At 32.4% G+C, this 7944-nt stretch overlaps 1 protein-coding gene across 1 annotated transcript in view; it reads left to right on the top strand.

Annotated features, from left to right (window-relative positions):
• The first annotated feature begins 4862 nt into the window (after positions 1–4862).
• LOC110031137 (protein WEAK CHLOROPLAST MOVEMENT UNDER BLUE LIGHT 1-like) overlaps positions 4863–7944 on the top strand; it is a 70803-nt gene continuing 67721 nt past the window's right edge. Inside the window, exon 1 of the mRNA XM_020734202.1 lies at positions 4863–4984. The gene's annotated coding sequence lies outside the window, so the exon portion shown is untranslated. The remainder of the gene's footprint in view (positions 4985–7944) is intronic.

Genomic DNA, 7944 nt, shown 5'->3' with positions numbered 1-7944 from the left:
AAAGCCGCTGTCGCATGCCGCGCCGCGCAGCAGAAGCCGAACCAAACAGGTCCTAAGCAGAGCTAAGGCTGTAAACTAGTGGAACACGGGTGCTGGGCTGGTGTTCCGTTCATTTATATTTTGAGGATTTTGAGCTAAAAAAGTGCGTTCGTGTTCGACTCGGCTCGTTTGCATAGTGAGCCGAACACGAGCCGTTCATGAACAAAGAGTCATTTTGCAACCCTAATCATGTAGCCATCAGATGTTAATGATTGGGGCAAGATTTAAAGTCGTTCATAAACAAAGAGTTGTTTTGACAACTATAATCACGTAGCCATAAGATGTTAAGGATTGGGGCAAGATTTAAAAATTATTGTTTATATTAAAACATTATTTGAATCTAATTTAATAATTTTAATTCTATTTTCTTGATTAATACTTTATTTGATTATAAATCTTTGTAGTTTTGTAGTTAATTTAATTTTTTAAAAATACTACTCATATATATATATTATTGATTAGTAGTATTTCGATCCAAAACGAGTCAAACACGAATGAACAAATCTTTGTTCGTGTTGTTCGTCTTCGGCTCATTAACTTAGCGAACGAGCCAAACCCGAGCTTCTTAACGAGTCGAACATGAGCAATTCACGAACATCGAGCCGTTTTGACAGCCCTAGGCAGAGGTGTCGAGCACAAAAAATGGGTGGTCAACTCTCCCTCACGTGGAAGAGAAACTTCGAGTAAATCAGAGCATCGGATGGGAGAGGAGCTCGATGCTAGGGTTCACTCGTAGAAGAATCTGGTGAATGGGGGTCGGACACGCCGTGTGTGTGAGTTTTGATTTTAGTTTTTTTATATTTTTTATATTATGATTATTATTATTAAAATTATCACTAAAAATTTTGGTTCATGCACTTTCGACGTGTGCACCAAACCCTAGTAATATAGGTGCCCTTCTTAGGTAAAATCAATCTTCCAAATGCACTCACGTAGTCTGTTTCGCTATTCGGGGCTGGCTGGGCAAGTCCATTGACGATCGGGTCAATTTGAGTTAGCATTGCGTGTGGTGTGATGATTTATATTATCTGGCTCAAACGAAGTTGTTAGCGAGCAAAATGCTGAACAATCCTCGCCTAAGGAGCAACCAAAGTCAAATAGACCGTTCTTGACAAAGAGTCGCTCATCGTACGTCGTGGGGTCTTCTTATGGCTTTTCCAATTCCTACGGGTACTCGATTTTAGTTTCAATATGTTGGTTTTAATAGACTCAACTTAACGCTGAGGATTTGAAACCACCCATATGAGACTGCAAGTAGTCAAGACATGACTTAAATTTCTAAATGGTGTGGGTGACAGTACTAGTCCTTTAATATAGTCAAATGGGAAATCCTAAGGCTAGATCCTAGGCTCTAGAAAGAGGAATGAGAAGACCTAAAAAATGAGATCAACATTCATTATAAGTTTTAAGTGCCAAACAATGAAAAAATTGTCCTTGGTTAACAAAGCTTGGAACCCATTCTATTCATCACTCATATTACTTGCACCATCGTCTCCTTGACCCGAAATATCATGAATATCAAGATTAGAGAAATTATGACAAATTTTATTTATTATACATTTTTCATTTTTTTTTTCAAAGTGAATAATATCAAAGGATCTCTCGTTAATAAATCCATCTTTTTTAACAAATCTTAATACAATTGCCATTTATTACATTTTAATTCATCTCAAATATCATCAACTAGAATGCAATATCTTACATGACCAATCTTTTCTAGTATAACTTATTGAATCTTGCATGAAAATAAGATAAAATCTTTTTTTGATTTTTAGGAGATGTATATAAAGCATTTTTGGAAGCATTTTTTATCCCCACAATTTCTACATCTTACAATAAAAAGTTAATAACTTAATCAATCCATTAAAATTACCCCGATTATTTGATTATTGATTTGCATCATGACCTCTTAAAGCACGACCTTGAAATGAACAGGCCACTTAATACATCAAAAGTATCTTTGAGTTGAAGTTGATTTCTTAAAACCCCCGATGAAGATTGTTTTTCAAAATCGTTATCAATATGTTGTAATTAAGTCATCATAACATGATAATTTTCATAACTTGTTTATGTGTCAAATTTGGATCTTTACATATATGCATTATGAATATGTATTTATTACAACTATTTTCTTTCTTCTAAACTCGAAATCCATCAATTGTAGAAGAATTAGATTTAAGACGATCTTATATCTTTGCAAAAAGAAAACATAGAAGACAATATGCACAATTTATTTTCAAAAAAAAAAAAAAAATTTAGCATTTAGCCAATCTGGAAATGACTGGAAATGAACTATATCACAATGGGATACAATGATGACCATGTCTATCAATATAATTAAGTATATCCTACATGTCATTCAAACCTTATCTCTGTTATGGGAGCATAATTACAAATAGAGCTTCGATTATTAGGATAACACTGCAAAGATGTGATATCAAATGCTTTTGTTTCAATTCAATGAAATTTTGTTGGACAGTGATAATATTTAGGAGCTTCATCATCAACTTGATTATTCTATAATTGAGAGACATGTTCAATGGAAGATGGCCCAAATGTAGAATTTTAATTATTTTTTATTTACTTTTTTTGAAAAATAAATCTATTTTTTATTCAACATAAAAACATGAAAACTAAGTACTTCAAGATACAATATACTCGTTATTTAAATATCCTTATAAGGAAAAAAATATCACTTTTTTCATTTAAAAATAATGCTAAATAGAAGAGAAATAGATCATTAATCTCAAACCACTGTTTAATTCTCTTAGTTGCTATGAAATTCTTTAATTATTTACATAAATTGGAGGGAAAAAATTGACATTTGGGCTTACATAAATAGTAAATTTTACGCGTTAGATAAGTAATCACAAATAAATTGGGTGGTATGTATGTAAATGCCCCTACTATAATTTAATAAGTTCAAGTACTTGAAATTATCTCAGTCAAAGAATGGCCATCATTATATATATAAAAAAAACATTAAAATTGTTAAAGCTTTTGTGAATTAATTATCAAGATACATTCTTACCTTACACACTATGTTCTCAAATTCACATGACTTTCTCATAATGTAATTATTTGAAGATGAATGAAGTAACTACTACGCACTAACAAAGTAACAATGATTAATTCCAACATGATATAGCAAAAACTATATTACTTTATTTTTCATATTCCATAATTTCATCATCACTGATTCAATACCCTTTTTTTGTTTAAGAATTCTACCTATCCGTTTTTGGTTCATTTGGTCAAGACTTCCTTATTATATTCTTTTATTTTAAATTGGCTTGTTTTCATTGTTATGAAGTTTTCGTTTTCTTATGTGATAAATTTTATGTTTTGTTTTTGTGGTTATCCCAAAGTTTCAAGCATTATCAACCCTCTTTTAGAAATTGTAATGTTGATTCAATCAACTAGCAATTTTGGCTATTCTTTTTCTACTGCAAAGATTACGTCAACTATAAATTTTAGTATTTAGAGTATTCCATTTGCAACTGTAAGTATATTTATGCTTCAAAAGAAATCTATTCAAAATCTTACCTGAGTTTAACAAACTAAACTTCCAGTCACTGCTAGGAGGTTGAGTTCTAGACTTCCAGTTTTTCTTTCTCGTTGCCAGTGTTCCAGACTTCCAGTCACCGTCCCCGGTAGGGGAGTCGCTGTCATTGGTGTGGAGATCTATTCCAGGCGTGTCTGTGGGCAAGGGGAAGAAACAAATCGATGAAAGATGCAATAGGAGCTCAGTTAGGGTTTTAAATTTAATGAGATAATTATAAATTTTATGATAATATATATTTATTAAACATTTGATTTCAAAGAAGGGTAAAATTTTTATTGTATGAAATAATAATAAAGAGTAATAAAATTCTATGGGGACGATTGCCCCTGCCCCGAACCCTCCCTAGTTCTATCCCTCAATATAAGTGAAAATTTTAGAGGGGTACATATGTTTAGCATTAAGATATGCTAGTAAATAAATTGTATGCTCTGCTTTACATTCTAAATGTATTATAAATTGAAAATTTTGAAAACCTTACTAATAGAACTATAAATTCTCTTATTTCTCTAAACATTTAAAATTTAATATTTACAATTACAGAATCAAATTTTTTTCGTATCACATCAAAAAATATTTCTATTTCTAATTAAAAAAAGGGGTATTTACCTACATAGCACGGGCTCAAATTCTTACTCAAATATCAAATTTATGATAATACCCCAATTCAATTTTTTTTCATTTTTATCAAATTATCAATGAATTGATCATGACACGCGTAAATATATTAATTTGATACTTCAAAAATAATATAAGAGTGCTAAAATTTATAAATAGTAATGTTGCAGGCGCTATATATGTACCCATTTTTAAGTATAGCTAGAGGAGGAATCTAGATATATTCATGATGGGCAATTACCTTGTAATTTTTAATTTTTCTATATAAATAATAATATTAATATTTTTTACTTATGTAATTTTGTTCATTTTATAATTTTGCACCAATATTTAAAGAAAAGTAGACATTTGACACCCTAAAAAGTTTTGCCTCTAGGTAAAATGGCAAAGTTATAAAAATTAAAATTTAGAGGACAAATCTGTAAATACATAGGAGTTCTGTGGCGCATAGGTAAATCTTCCCCCTTATTTTGAATCCATCCATGGATTGAGCGGTCCAGGCTCATCAACCTTTCCCAACCTCACGTAGAATTTTAATACAAATAAGTAAATCTCTAAAAATAGATAAAGCTGTCAAAGAAAAAGTAGTACGATAAAAGAAAATCTGTAAAAAAACAAGAATAATAAAATGAGAAGGGAATATTTGGAGAGCGAAGGATTTCTTCTTTCCACGGCTTCTTTTCTCATTTCTCTCCCTTCTCCATTCTAATTCTCTTCATTTTGGGAGAAAAGTGGCGAAGAAAATATAGATGGAAAAACATACTTGTAAGGATTATCTTTCTTCGTTAATTAAATTTTATTTCCTTTTTTTGCTTTGGATATTGTCGAATTATTGAATTATGTTTCTGAAATTCACTCGTCGTTAAGAAATGTTACACATTTTGTAAATTTTTTAGTTGCAAAAGCATGTTTGTTAGATCCGCAAAGGAAGCACATTTATTCATTCGTTCATAGATTTAAAACGATTAGAAGTTAGATTACTGGAAAATATACATACAAACCACGCAATTCTTAGGTATTTATATCTATCCCCACCTTTTTATGCATGAACAGGTATATCTCATCTTTTTAGAATTACATTAGTGATGTTTTATATGTGATATGAAAATTTTGAATGTGCAAGTAAAAGCGACATTATTATTTTGTACTTGCTTTGTAACAATTTGTTTTTTTTTTTTTTTTTTAATGGATTTTCTGGCTACAATAATATTTGATACATGAGTATGGGTGCTACTTTAGCTTTGCCGTTGAAATATTAGAATTACTGTTTATTTTGTTGCTTAATATGACAACCAAGAAATTTTAATTAAGACATGATATCCTGATTTAAATTCGCTTTCACTGGGCATTCTATTCATTGAATTTATTTTAAGGTGATAATAATGCATAATTAATTAATAAATTTTTTATAATGTATTCATCTAAAAATAATTCAAATAGATGGAAAACACATTTAAATCAGATTTTGATGATAATATCTTAACCTAATACTTTCATGGAGATAGGTTTATTGAGAAAAAAAGACACCGAATAAAACGGAAGAAAATATTACGTATTGTCTGGATATCTGGATGACGATGTGAAGCACATCACATCGCTTTTCAAGAGATATGGTGTGATACTTGTCATTGTGTAGACATTCAATAGTCTGGACGTAACATTATTTCCTCGAAAGGCTATTGGGAAACACATTGAGCTAGAAATAACAACTTGTTCAGAAATTAGGGCGAAGAAAAACATAAATCGGCATAAATCCAGAAGAACACAAAAATTTAACAAGGTTTGGCAAAGATGCCTACGTCCTCAGGAGCAAAAACGGTGGTTTTTCCACTAATCCAGAAAAAAAGTACATGATACAAAATATGAGATAACACCTAGAGTTACATACATGCATATTTATAACCCAATAAAACCCTGAAGTATAATATGTAATTATCAAATTACCACTGTATCTCACCCCTAACCCACATAAGGAAACTCCCCTGATTTGGACAGAATCATCCGCTCCACTCCGCTCCAGCATCTATCCCTTATATGGTATATGAGTCATACCTAACAAATCTCCACCTTAGCGAATATCCAGCCCCTTAGGAGAAATACATCATGAAGTTTCTTACATACCAGAAGTGGGTTGGACCACCATGCTTCTCTAGCAACTACAAACATTCAACAAGTCCAAGCAATGCAAGAACTTGTTGATAGTAACTGGCTTGGTCAACATATCAGCTACATTTTTATCAATATGAACCTTCTGCAACAGTATCTCATCAGAAGCAAACAATTCTCTAATCTTATGATACATGACATCATATTGCTTGGTTCTCGAATGGTACACCTGGTTCTTAGCCAGATAAATAGCACTTTGACTGTGACAATGCAACTGAACTCCACCTTGCTCAACGTCAGTTCCTTTATTAGCCCAGCAAGCCATAAGGCTTCTTTTGCAGCTTCAGCTACTGTCATGTACTCAGCTTCAGTTGTAGATAATGTCATAATAGACTATTTCCAACATATAGGCCAACATATAGGCCCTTCACCAAGAGTAAACACATATCCAGTTGTAAACCTTCTATCATTCAAATCACCTACATAGTTTGAACCAACAAACCCCACAACTGAAGGATCATTCTGCTGACTGCCAAACATAATTCCATATCCTACAGTACCCTTTAGATACCTAAAAATTCACTTGACTGCTTCCCAATGTCGCTTTTTAGGTTTAGCCATGTATTTGCAGACGTGACTAACAACATGAGCCAAATCAGGATGAGTACATACCATTGCATACATTAAGCAGCCAACTGCACTGGCATATGGAACCTTTGCCATGTCTTCAATTTTTATATCTGTCTTACGACACTTATATGAAGAAAGCTTAACATGATTTGTCAAAGGAGTGCTTACAGGCTTTGTTTTTCTCATCTCAAACTTGTCCAACACTTTCTCAACATAGCCTCATTGAGATAAACATAATCTTCTTGAGCCTCTGTCTGGATGAATCTCCATTCCAAGAATCTTCTTTGTAGGACCCAAGTCTTTCATGTCAAATTTCTGGCTAAATAAAGCTTTCAAACCATGGACATCATTCATACTCTTTGCAGCAATCAGTATATCATCAACATACAGTAACAGAAAATAATTGAACGATCATCAAGGCTCTTTACATAAACACAAAAATCATACTCACGTCTCTTATAGCCAATCTGAATCATGTAGGAGTCAAACCACTTGTACAATTGTCTTGGAGATTGTTCAACCCATATAGTGATTTCTTTAATCTGCAAACCAGAAGCTCCTATCCAGGTTGAGTGAACCCTTCTGGGTGTTCCATGTAAATCCGCTCCTGCAAATCACCATGCAAGAAAGCAATTTTAACATTGTTGGCACTATTTTTGGTGTAGGGTTTGCCCGTAAGAAGCTGTCGGTCATCAGAATTGAAATCCCGTTGCCGGCTTCAGAAGGACGTTTTTCTTTTTTAATTTTTTTTTAAATTTTAATTTTGAAAAAGATGAAGTCAAATTGACCCCATAATTTTCATAGTTTAGATGAAAGAACACTTTATCTCAAATCCTGTATCTATCCCGAAGGATGAACACAAGAATTGAGAGTCAGGCTCGATCAAATAAACTAAAGAAAGTTATGACATCCGTTTGGTCTGCGAAACCAATGTATTGGCCGACAAATTCCCCTATTTAATATAAGGAATTAAATAGGGTTTATATTAT

Source organism: Phalaenopsis equestris, unplaced genomic scaffold (assembly GCF_001263595.1).
Source record: "Phalaenopsis equestris unplaced genomic scaffold, ASM126359v1 Scaffold000775, whole genome shotgun sequence".
NCBI classification, from domain to species: Eukaryota; Viridiplantae; Streptophyta; class Magnoliopsida; order Asparagales; family Orchidaceae; genus Phalaenopsis; species Phalaenopsis equestris.
This window is presented reverse-complemented; position numbering and strand designations above follow the sequence as displayed.